Source organism: Lithobates pipiens, unplaced genomic scaffold (genome assembly GCF_037356315.1).
Source record: "Lithobates pipiens isolate NorthernLeopardFrog02 unplaced genomic scaffold, aLitPip1_a1.2 Scaffold_8, whole genome shotgun sequence".
NCBI classification, from domain to species: domain Eukaryota; kingdom Metazoa; phylum Chordata; class Amphibia; order Anura; family Ranidae; genus Lithobates; species Lithobates pipiens.
The window spans coordinates 578,116,551-578,129,910 of record NW_027507903.1 but is presented as its reverse complement, the minus strand read 5'-3'; positions in this window follow the sequence as shown (position 1 = coordinate 578,129,910).

Below are 13,360 nucleotides of genomic sequence, written 5' to 3'. Positions count from 1 at the left end.
ATTAGATATAGATATGAAATCACATAGGGCTTTATATATATTTAAATTCCAGTTAATAGTGGTAAGTGATCAATCATCAAGGGGACCCCAGAAACTCAGAACGTGGGGGGGGGGGGACCACCTTCTGCAGAAAGAATACTCTAAGGTAAGGGGGGTGGGTTACTAATATAAGGAGGAAACCCTTTATATCAGTGCCCTTACATTATCATATTCACTCCCCCCTTACATCAGTGACCCCCGACTGGCCTGGTGGTGCTTTCACTGACCTCCTCTCAGGTGCACTGTGCAGGGCTCAGTCAGTCGGCTCCAGCTTGGAGGTTTTATCCTATAGTCTCCTGTCCACAGTCCACACAAGTCTGACTTCTCCCATGACCCCCATCCCGGCGGTGCTCCCACTCTTGATTCCTCTCCAGACTCCCTCAGAGACTGCAGACATGCTACAGGAGATGGACAGAGACTGCAGACTTGATGCAAGAGCTCAATGCAGCCTCACCAGTGCCCATCAAATTCAGCCTCACTGTGCCCACCAATGCAGCCTCACTGTGCCCACCACATTTAGCCTCACTGTGCCCACCAAAATGAAGCCTCACTGTGCCCACCAAAATGCAGCCTCACTGTGCCCACTCACTGTGCCCATCAAATGCAGCCTCACTGTGTCCATCAAATGCAGCTTCAATGTGTCCATCAAATGCAGCTTTACTGTTCCGTGAATGCAGTCTCACTGTGCCCATCATTGCAGCCCCTCCTGTGCCCCATGTCCCAGTCTGCAGTCCCTGTCTGTGGGAAGGTGTGTTGTTGATGCTCGGTACAGTACCTTGCATGCCAGCAGGATATCCATGACGGCCAGCAGCAGGCAGGGTCTGTTCTCGTTTTGGATGGGGACGGTGCTCCTTCCAGAGGATCTGTCTGCTGTGAGATGGAGTGGTCCCTGGCCACCTGCACCTTCAGCCGTCCTCATTTTCCGGCCCCAGTCAGCCTGCCCTCTGGTCCTGGGGAAGTGGAGAGCACTGAGTGGGAGTTGGAGAGAAGGGGGAGCAAAGAGTACTGGCGGGGTTGGAGAACACATGGGTGGGGGCAAAGAGCGAGGGGGAGTGGAGATCACAGGGGTGGGGAGCGGAGAGCGCTGGGGGGGCTAAGAGTGTGGGGTGGTGGAGAGCACGGGGGGGGGCTAAGAGTGTGGGGTGGTGAAGAGCACTGGGGGGGGCAGAAAACAGGGGTGGAGAGCATGGGGGCTGGAGAGTACTGGGGGGTACAAAGAGCAGGGGGAAGTGGAGAGCAATGGGGGGGAGCTTGAGCGCACCAGTGGGGGCCAGAAAGAACAGGGGTGGAAAGCACGGGGGACTGGAGAGCACTATGGGGGGTGGAGAGCACATGGGTGGGGGCAAAATGCAGGGGGAGTGGAGAGTACAGGGGTGGGGAGTGGAGAGTGCTGGGGGGAGCCAAAAAGAACAGGGGTGGAGAGCATGGAGGGTAGAGAGCACTGGGGGGGCTGGAGAGCACCAGGGGGGCAGAAAGAACAGGGGTGGGGAGAATGGGGGGCTGGGGAGCACTGGGGTGGGGGCTGGAGAGTGATGGGGAGAGCTGAAGAGCACTGGGGGGGGAAAGAACAGGGGGGAGAGCACTGGGGGGGTGGAGAGCACTGGGGGGGGGGAAAGAACAGGGGGAGAAAGAACGGGGGGAGAGCACTGGGGGAAGTGAAGGGCACTGGGGGGGGGGGGAGAGCACTGGAGGGAGTGGAGAGCACAGGGGGGGGAAGAACAGGGGGAGAGCACTGGGGTGGAGAACGGGGGGAGAGCACGGAGGGGAGAGGACTGGGGGGAGTGGAGAGCACTGTGGGGGGGGGAGCACTGGGCGGAGTGGAGAGCACTGGGGGAACAGGGGGGGAGAGTACTGTGGGGGGAACAGGGGGGAGAGCACTGGGATGGTGGCTAGAGAAAGATGGGGAGAGCTGGAGAGCAGCAAGAACAGGGGGGGGCAGGAGAGTGTGGTGGTGGAGGAGAGCACTGTGGGGGGGGGGGGCAGGAGAGTGTGGTGGTGGAGGAGAGCACTGGAGGGGGTGGCAGGAGAGTGTGGTGGTGGAGAGCACTGTGGGGGGGGGGGGGGCAGAAGAGTGTGGTGGTGGAGGAGAGCACTGGAGGGGGTGGCAGGAGAGTGTGGGGGTGGAGGAGACCACTGGGGGGGGTAGGAGAGTGTGGCGGTGGAGGAGAGCACTGGGGGGGGGCAGGAGAGTGCAGTGGTGGAGGAGAGCACTGGGGGGCAGGAGAGTGTGGTGGTGGAGGAGAGCACTGTGGGGGGGGGGGGCAGGAGAGTGTGGTGGTGGAGGAGAGCACTGGAGGGGGTGGCAGGAGAGTGTGATGGTGGAGGAGACCACTGGGGGGGGGGCAGGAGAGTGTGGCGGTGGAGGAGAGCACTGGGGGGCAGGAGAGTGCGGTGGTGGAGGAGAGCACTGGGGGGGGGGCAGGAGAGTGTGGTGGTGGTGGAAAGCACTGGAGGGGGCAGGAAAGTGTGGTGGTGGAGGAGAGCACTGGGGAGGCAGGAGAGTGTGGTGGTGAGGAGAGCACTGGGGGGGGGGGCAGGAGAGTGCGGTGGTGGAGGAGAGCCCTAGGGGGGCAGGAGAGTGTGGTGGTGGAGGAGACCACTGGGGGGGCAGGAGAGTGTGGTGGTGGAGGAGAGCACTGGGGGGGAGGCAGGAGAGTGTGGTGGTGGAGGAGAGCACTGAGGGGGGGCAGGAGAGTGCGGTGGTGGAGGAGAGCACTTGGGGGGCAGGAGAGTGCGGTGGTGGAGGAAAGCACGGTGGTGGAGGAGAGCACTGTGGGGGGGGGGCAGGAGAGTGCGGTGGTGGAGGAGAGCACTGTGGGGAGGCATGAGAGTGTGGTGGTGGAGAGCACTGGAGGGGGTGGCAGGAGAGTGTGGTGGAGGAGAGCACTGGAGGGGTGGCAGGAGAGTGTGGTGGTGGAGGAGAGCACTGGGGGAGGCAGGAGAGTGTGGCGGTGGAGGAGACCACTGGGGGGGACAGGAGAGCAGTGGTGGAGGAGAGCACTGGGGGGGGGCAGGAGAGTGCGGTGGTGGAAGAGAGCACTGGCAGGGGCAGGAGAGTGCAGTGGTGGAAGAGAGCACTGGCGGGGGGCAGGAGAGTGCGGTGATGGAAGAGAGCACTGGGGGGGGGGGGGCAGAAGAGTGTGGTGGTGGAGGAGAGCACTGGGGGGGGGGCAGGAGAGTGTGGTGGTGGTGGAAAGCACTGGAGGGGGCAGGAAAGTGTGGTGGTGGAGGAGAGCACTGGGGGGGCAGGAGAGTGTGGTGGTGGAGGAGAGCACTGGGGGGGGCAGGAGAGTACGGTGGTGGAGGAGAGCCCTAGGGGGGCAGGAGAGTGTGGTGGTGGAGGAGACCACTGGGGGGGCAGGAGAGTGTGGTGGTGGAGGAGAGCACTGGGGGGGAGGCAGGAGAGTGTGGTGGTGGAGGAGAGCACTTGGGGGGCAGGAGAGTGCGGTGGTGGAGGAGAGCACGGTGGTGGAGGAGAGCACTGTGGGGGGGTGCAGGAGAGTGCGGTGGTGGAGGAGAGCACTGTGGGGAGGCATGAGAGTGTGGTGGTGGAGAGCACTGGAGGGGGTGGCAGGAGAGTGTGGTGGTGGTGGAGGAGAGCACTGGAGGGGTGGCAGGAGAGTGTGGTGGTGGAGGAGAGCACTGGGGGGAGGCAGGAGAGTGTGGTGGTGGAGGAGAATGCGGTGGTGAAGGAGAGTGTGGTGGTGGAGGAGAGCGGGGGGGGACAGGAGAGCGGTGGTGGAGGAGAGCACTGGGGGGGGCAGGAGAGTGCGGTGGTAGAAGAGAGCACTGGCAGGGGCAGGAGAGTGCAGTGGTGGAAGAGAGCACTGGCGGGGGCAGGAGAGTGCGGTGATGGAAGAGAGCACTGAGGGGGGGGGGCAGAAGAGTGTGGTGGTGGAGGAGAGCACTGGGGGGGGGCAGGAGAGTGCGGTGGTGGAAGAGAGCACTGAGGGGGGCGGGAGAGTGTGGTGGTGGAGGAGAGCACTGGGGGGGCAGGAGAGTGTGGTGGTGGAGGAGAGCACTGGGGGGGCAGGAGAGTGTGGTGGTGGAGGAGAGCACGGGGGGCAGGAGAGTGTGGTGGTGGAGGAGAGCACTGGGGGGGCAGGAGAGTGTGGTGGTGGAGGAGAGCACGGGGGGCAGGAGAGTGTGGTGGTGGAGGAGAGCACTGGGGGGGCAGGAGAGTGTGGTGGTGGAGGAGAGCACGGGGGACAGGAGAGTGCGGTGGTGGAGGAGAGCACTGGGGGGGCAGGAGAGTGTGGTGGTGGAGGAGAGCACTGCAGCCCCCCCTCGATCCTCCTATCCAGGCACTGTGGCACGGATGTGCATCTACTCCTCTGGATCACAGCGCTGGATGGCTGTGTTCGGCGGCCGCTCTGTTAGGCCCCTTTCACACATGCGGATGATATGTCCGTATTTCACCCATCCGTTTGCGGATGAAATACGGGCATACATTCATCCCTATGGGATAGCGGGTGTCTGCGGATGAACATCCGCAGACACCCGATTTCCTCCGCCTCCGCAACAGTCCGATTCTGCAGACGGAGGAAAATCCTATTTTTCTATCCGTCTGCAGAGCGGATCGGATGAACACGGACACACGGTCCGTGCTCATCCGATCCCCATAGAGGAGAGCGGAGAGCTGACAGGGCGGTCCCCGCACAGTGTGCGGAGACCGCCCTGTCCGCAGCCGGCTCAGCGGGGACAACGGAGCGATCCCCGCTGAGCGAGCGGATCATCACGGGGCGGATCATTACTGATCCGCCCCGTGTGAAAGAGGCCTAAGACAGTTCCGCCCCCCCGACCGGCTTGTGTGATAGGCGGAATGTGATTCTCTCTACTATCACACGAGCTGGTCTGGGGGGGGCGGGGCTGTGTTACAGAGCGGCCGCCGAACACAGAGCCAGCCAGCGCTGTGATCCAGAGGAGAGAGCGGAGGATGCAGCCGCCAGCAGACTCAGAAAAAAAATTGCAGCATGGCGGCGGCAACACCTTGGGGATTCCAGGGGGGGGACTTGACCCCCCTTGCCCCCTGCTGCGGACGCCCATGATTGTTACCCCTGCGAAGGGAACCTCCTTGTTTTGGTCCTGTTTTTTGTTTCCTGCATTGCTGATGAATGAAGGTGGGCAGGTAGCCCTTAAACACTTTGACATTTGGATAACCTTGCTGTGAGCTCTTCACTTTAAGCTGAAACACACAACTGGTGCTTGAATGTGGGCAATCGCTGTACCGATCCTCGCTAAAAGGTTTGCATTGCAGGTTACTGTATGTACCCGATGTTAAAGTTGCATTGAGATAAGAAGTGTGAAAAGTTTGTGTCAGCAGTAATTTAAAGGAACGGTGTGATGTTCTGCTGAATCTGTAAAACGGCTGAGGGTATCTGGGGACAATAGTCTCAAGAATGTCTGATCTTGTTGACAGCAGGCTGTGTCTATACAACTTAAAGGCACGGTACACTTCGGTGTACAATTTTGAATATGCATTATAGAGGACTTAAAGCGGTTGTATAGTCATTTTTGGGACTTTTACCTACAGGAAAGCCTATAATAAGGCTTACCTGTAGGTAGAAAAAAAATCTCCTAAACCTATACGATTTAGGAGATATTCCCCTCGCAATGCGCCGCTGACTGCAGTGACCGCGTGAGTGACGATATCGCGGCTCCGGCCACTCACAGCGCCGGAGCCGCGATACCCGGAAGAAACGCAGAGGGAACATGTCAGCTCCCTCGCCGTGGATCGGGCTAGATGTCGGGGCCTCGTTCTAAGGTAAGTATTTCTGCCTTTTCTTGCCTAATTATGCCTTTTCCTTTGCAGGTGGGAAAAAACAAAAAAACACATCAACTGGTTTACAATCGCTTTAATAAAGTATTGCAGTTCAGTAACAGACTCTTAAAACCAGGGGTCAAGTCCTGGGAAAAAAAGTGTGGGAACTCCCACCCAAGATCCATTCCCCCACCAAAAAAAAAAAAAAAGTACGCTCATATGCATATATACTTCACAGAAAATACAGTACAACATGTATTGTAAAGTGCCAGTTTACAAAAACAAAATAACGTGTCAAACAAAACAATCAACACAATGGGTGATGATCTTTCCCTCGCAGGGAATTTCTACCACAAATACACCCTGTTCCAAATTCTGTTACACAGCCCATTAGAAAATATCCCACAAAAGGAATAAGTATTGAAGAGTATTGGCAGGGTATTGCAGAGTATTGATAGGGTATTGCAGAGTATTGGCAGGGTATGTATTGAAGAGTATTGGCAGAGTATTGCAGAGCATCGGCAGGGTATGTATTGGCAGGGTATTGCAGAGTATTGATAGGGTATTGCAGAGTATTGGTAGGGTATGTATTGCAGAGTATTGGCAGGGTATTGCAGAGTATTGATAGGGTATGTATTGTAGAGTATCGATAGGGTATTGCAGAGTATTGGCAGGGTATTGCAGACTATTGGCAGGGTATGTATTGGCAGGGTATTGCAGAGTATTGATAGGGTATTGCAGAGTATTGGCAGGGTATGTATTGTAGAGTATTGGCAGAGTATTGGCAGGGTATGTATTGGCAGGGTATTGCAGAGTATTGATAGGGTATTGCAGAGTATTGGCAGGGTATGTATTGCAGAGTATTGATAGGGTATGTATTGTAGAGTATTGATAGGGTATTGCAGAGTATTGGCAGGGTATTGCAGACTATTGGCAGGGTATTGCAGAGTATTGGCAGGGTATTGAAGAGTATTAATAGGGTATTTATTGCAGAGTATTGGCAGGGTATGTATTGCAGAGTATTGATAGGGTATGTATTGTAGAGTATTGATAGGGTATTGCAGAGTATTGATAGGGTATTGCAGAGTATTGGCACAGGTTGCAGAGTATTGATAGGTTATTGCAGAGTATTGGCAGGTTATTGCAGAGTATTGGCAGGGTATGTATTGTAGAGTATTGGCAGAGTATTGGCAGGGTATGTATTGGCAGGGTATTGCAGAGTATTGATAGGGTATTGCAGAGTATTGGCAGGGTATGTATTGCAGAGTATTGATAGGGTATGTATTGTAGAGTATTGATAGGGTATTGCAGAGTATTGGCAGGGTATTGCAGACTATTGGCAGGGTATTGCAGAGTATTGGCAGGGTATTGAAGAGTATTAATAGGGTATTTATTGCAGAGTATTGGCAGGGTATGTATTGCAGAGTATTGATAGGGTATGTATTGTAGAGTATTTATAGGGTATTGCAGAGTATTGATAGGGTATTGCAGAGTATTGGCAGGGTATTGCAGACTATTGGCAGGGTATTGCAGAGTATTGATAGGGTATTGCAGAGTATTGGCAGGGTATTGCAGAGTATTGATAGGGTATTGCAGAGTATTGATAGGGTATTGCAGAGTATTGGCAGGGTATTGCAGAGTATTGATACTGATAGGGTATTGCAGAGTATTGGCAGGGTATCACAGAGTATTGATAGGGTATCGCAGAGTATTGATAGGGTATTGCAGAGTATTGGCAGGGTATTGCAGAGTATTGATAGGGTATTTCAGAGTATTGATAGGGTATTGCAGAGTATTCGCAGAGTATTGCAGAGTATTGATACTGATAGGGTATTGCAGAGTATTGATGAGTATTGGCAGGGTATTGCATAGTATTGATAGGGTATTGCAGAGTATTGGCAGGGTATTGCAGAGTATTGATAGGGTATTGCAGAGTATTGATAGGGTATCGCAGAGTATTGATAGGGTATCGCAGAGTATTGATAGGGTATTGCAGAGTATTGGCAGGGTATTTATTGGCAGAGTATTGGCAGGGTATTGCAGAGTATTGGCAGAGTATTGCAGAGTATTGATAGGGTATTGCAGAGTATTGGCAGGGTGTTGCAGAGTATTGGCAGGGTATGTATTGCAGAGTATTGGCAGGATATTGAAGAGTATTGGCAGGATATTGAAGAGTATTGGCAGAGTATTGGCAGAGTATTGAAGAGTATTGACAGGGTATTGCAGAGTATTGGCAGGGTATTTATTGGCAGAGTATTGCAGAGTATTGGCACAGTATTGCAGAGTATTGATAGGGTATTGCAGAGTATTGGCAGGGTGTTGCAGAGTATTGGCAGGGTATGTATTGCAGAGTATTGGCAGGATATTGAAGAGTATTGGCAGAGTATTGAAGAGTATTGGCAGGGTATTGCAGAGTATTGGCAGGGTATGTATTGGCAGGGTATTGCAGAGTATTGGCAGGGTATTGCAGAGTATTGCAGAGTATTGATAGGGTACTGCAGAGTATTGGCAGGGTATTGCAGAGTATTGGCGGGGTATTGCAGAGTATTGGCGGGGTATTGCAGAGTATTGGCGGGGTATTGCAGAGTATTGGCAGGGTATGTATTGGCAGGGTATTGCAGAGTATTGGCAGGGTATTGCAGAGTATTGGCGGGGTATTGAAGAGTATTGGCAGGGTATTGCAGAGTATTGGCAGGGTATGTATTGCAGATTATTGGCAGGGTATTGCAGAGTATTGGTGGGGTATTGCAGAGTATTGGCGGGGTAGTGCAGAGTATTGATAGGGTAGTGTAGAGTATTGATAAGGTATTGCAGAGTATTGGCAGGGTATTGCAGATTATTGATACTGATAGGGTATTACAGAGTATTGATAGGGTATTGCAGAGTATTGGCAGGGTATTGCAGAGTATTGATAGGGTATTGCAGAGTATTGGCAGGGTATTGCAGAGTATTGATAGGGTATTGCAGAGTATTGATAGGGTACTGCAGAGTATTGGCAGGGTATGTATTGCAGAGTATTGGCGGGTATTGCAGAGTATTGGCGGGGTATTGCAGAGTATTGATGAGTATTGCCGGGGTATTGCAGAGTATTGGCGGGGTATTGCAGAGTATTGATGAGTATTGGCGGGGTATTGCAGAGTATTGATGAGTATTGGCAGGGTATTGCAGAGTATTGATGAGTATTGGCAGTATGGATGAGTATTGGCAATTTGGCAGGGTATTGCAGAATGCAACTTACTTACACACTACTAGTGACTGACCTCCTGGTATTCTCTTCCCTTCTGTTCTGGGGGGAGAAGAACTAAGTAAACTCAAAGTGCAGCGGCTGTTTCCACAGGAGGCACTGGGTAGAGGGGAGCGGGAGGACAGTCCGGCGCGCGTGTGTCACACTGACGGTCTAGTGCCTGTGCGTGCCCACGCCGAAGTCATGTGACCGGTTGCTAGGCAGGGGCCGCTCCGCATCTAGCAACCGGTCACATGACTTCGGCGTGGGCACGCACAGTCACTCGGCGGCTGAGGAGCGGCGCGGACTACGCGCTGCATAGCCTCAGCCGGCCCGGCTCAGATAGCTAATGGGAACGGCGTTCCCGCTGTGGAAATAGTACGGGAACGCCGTTCCCATGCGTTCCCGCAGCACTCGAGCCCTGCTTAAAACGAGCTCGGCACACCAGCAAAAAAATAATGGACTGTTGGCTGCCCATCAACAAGAAACCAATATACTGTTTGCTGCCCAGCTGGCGAGCACTGAAGCTCAAGTGCCTTCTTGAGCCCAGGCAGCAGAGAGAGATCAACAGGCCTTACCTGAAGTGCTGCAGCAGATGCTAGCCTGAATTTCAAACATTTGTCATGATGAGACCATTTCAGCCACAAAAAAGCCCCCACCTACACAGGATGACGTCACAAAATGTTGTGGAGGTCTTCTTATGTACTTTTGAAGGGATCACAGAAGAGCAGGCATGGTCAAGGAATCCTGGGCAGTAGAGATGTGCAGAATGGAAAAATGTTTCATTTCAGATTCGTTTGTTAAGTTAATAAATTTGTTTTGTCATATTAATTTGTTTCATATATTCGTTGTTTTCTAATTGATTTGAAATTTGAATTTTGGAAGGGGGCTATATTCATTTTATTTTATTCTATTTGAAATTAAAATTTCAGAAGACAGCTATATTCTTTCTATTTTATTCTATTCAAATTTTGAAATTCGAATTTCAAAAGGTGGCTGTATTTTTTCTTTTTTATTTGAATTCTGGAAGATAGCTATAATCTTTCTATTTTATTCTATTTTTATCATTTATTTTCTATTCAATTCTATTTTCTGTTCTATTCTGTTTTATTCTTTTCTATTCTATTCTGTGTTTTTTATTCTAATTTCTATTCTGTTTTATTCTATTATATTCTACTCTATAAAGCAGCCTAATGCCGCGTACGACACGATGGAATTGGTCCGGCAAACAATCCGCCGATGATTTCTAACGTGGTGACGTACAGCACGTACGACGGGACTAGAAAAAGGAAGTTCAATAGCCAGTAGCCAATAGCTTCCTTCTCGTACTTGCTTCAGAGCATAAGTCATTCTTAGTCCGCCGGACTAGCACACTGACGAACGGATTGTCCGCTGAAAGCCAAGTCCGGCGGACAAATTTTGAATCAAAACGACTTTCTAAGTCCGCCAGACTTTACAATGAAAAAGTCCGCTGGAGCCCACATACGATCAAATTGTCCAGCGTACTGTGGTCCGGCAGACTATTCAAACATGTGTACTCGGCATTAGTAGGAATCACCATCTTATTTCACTTTCATATCTTTCTGTATTTATTGCAATATGTTTCCATTTCTAATTGATTTTCGAATTTGATTTAGGATAATTAATTTTGTTATAATAATTTATTTCAGATTCGTTGAAATTTGATACTATTGTGAATCTGAAATTCTATATCTGAATCTCCGAATAACCTAAATTTCATCCGAATTTGGATTCCTTAGGAAACAAATTGCACATGTTTACTGCAGCGCTTGTTGTACCACTGTTCGCGGGAGACTCCCAAAAGGCGTATGTTGGCATGACCTCTGATAATGCTCTAGACCAGGGATACGCAATTAGCGGACCTCCAGCAGTGGCAGAACTACAAGTCCCATGACGCATAGCAAGACTCTGACAGCCACAAGCATGACACCCAGAGGCAGAGGCATGATGGGACTTGTAATTTTGCAACAGCTGGAGGTCCGCTAATGGCATATCCCTGCTCTAGACTATGACAAATTAAAAGTTGAGATCTTGCGGTATCTGCGGGTCACAACCTTAGTGAGTTACTTGGTTATAAGGCAGATGGATCTCCTTGCTCCAAAATGTATGACGTAATCACCTAGTCAAACATTGCTTGCAGCCTGAAGTGCTCCCAGGCCCTCAAATCAAGGAGCGAGTCTTTTATGGATCAATTTCTGAGGACTCCAGACCTATGAAAGTGGGTGAGTCAAGCTGATCCAAAGTCAGCTAGTCAATCTGTTGAGCTTGTGGAATACTATTCTGCCATTAAAGTCCTCTACACAGCTTTGAGATTCCTAACACCCAAAATACCACCCAGTGTAAGAACCAGTTCAAAACTGGTGTCACAGCCAGTAAAACTACACAAGGGAAGCACTGAGAGGATGGCCTGAGTGGTTGGAGGGCCATGTCCTGTAAAGTGGTCCCAGCTGGGAAGTCTCAGGGGAACCCATGGGCATCCCCAATGTTAGCAATGCCATGAGTGGGGTTACATTGCTGTCACATGCCCCCTGACTCCTGAGCCTATGGAGTGTGGTTTAGTCTGATGCATGCGCTTGTGTGCTTTCCCGGGCTTAGACGCAGATCCAGACATGCCAATTTCTGTGGTGAAGGTAAGGGGGAAAAGTGTGCATGCTCTCATAGATTCTGGAAGCCTTATTACCATAGTCCATAATTGTGAATCCGGAACAATTGGCCCAGCACCAGGGAGGTGTGGTGTGCATGCATGGTTACTATAATAAGTACCCCACAGCAATGGTGAACTTTTTCAAACCAGCTGGGAACCTGTTTGCCACAAAGTGGCTTTGTCCCCAATTCTGTTGCATAGTGTAAAATTGGGGAGAGATTTTCCACTGTTTTGGGAACTTTGAAGTGGCATAGAAATAGGCCCTGAGCCTGGAAAGTCTATAGGAACTGCAGAACAGACACCAGACCCCAAGCAGGTGGTAATGATTGTCAAAAGATTGTAACACAGTCATTAACTAAAATAACTGTGTAAGAGGCCTAAAACTGGGTGAGGAACAGCCAAACTCTGCTACTAAGGTAAAGTTGTGGAAGACAGTGTGACAGACATATCACAGGTCATATACCAGGGCAAGACTGAGCAAAGCAAAAAAACATAAGATAGTTATACTGCATCAGCAAGGTCTCTCCCAGGCATAGATTTCAAAGCAGACTGGGGGTTCAAGATGTGCTGTTCCAGCTCTTTTAAAGAAGCAGATGTTGAGGACTGTCAGTCAGGGAAATTTAATGCAGCAGATGAAAGACACATCAAACTGATGCCATTTTGTACCTGACTTTAGTACGTATCTATACCTTGGTAACTTAACCCTGGCTTATTCTATCCAAAATAAATGTTATAAAATGGCACTGTTCTGCTTTAAAGTGGTTGTAAAGGCACAAGTACATTCTATGCATGAAGGTAAAAAAAAACCTTCTTTGTGCAGCAGCCCCCTAAATACCTACCTGAGCCTCCTCTGGATTCAGCTATGTCCACGGGAGCCTTGCCTCTCCGGGGACTCACACTCCTGAGTGCCTCACTGGCCAATGGCTCCTGCCAAAAGCCAATCAGAAGATGGAGGGGGTGGGGCCGTGCCATGGCTCTGTGTGTAAATGGACACACAGAGCTGTTGCTCTGGAGCGCGCCTGTTCAAGTGTCCCCACAGCAAGAGATTTTTCACGGGCAATGGCTGGTGTTGGCGCTTCAATCATCATGGCGCCTCTCTCATGCAGCCCACCGCAGCAGCCACAACCTGCTGGTTAGGCAGGGACTCTGCGGTAAGAGACTCTGGGCTACAGGCCCCAGATTCGGGGCTATAGCCCCAATAGCCACCCCCTAGCAACGCCCCTGAGTGTGACTAAAAAATGGTAATCAATAAACATATACTGCTGAAAGTTCATATATAAAGTTCATATATGAACCACTTGCCGACCTCTGCACACCAATATATGTCAGCACAATGGCAGCGGTGAGCAAATCGGCATACCTGTACATCCCCTTTAAGAGGCGGGGATAGCCCGCGGCACCGGCGGACTTGATGTCCACCGGTCTCCCGGCGATTGTGTCACAGAGCTGCAGAAAGGGGAAGTGCCTACATAAACAAGGAATTTCCCAATTGTTCTGCCTTGTCTCATGACAGAGATCACTGCTCCCTGTCATTGGGAGCAGTGATCGCTGTCATGTGACTGGAAGCCCACCCCCCCACAGTTGCAATCACTCCCTAGGACACACTTAACCCCTTGATCGCCCCCTAGCAGTTAACCCCTTCACTGCCGGTGCCATTCACACAGTAATCAGT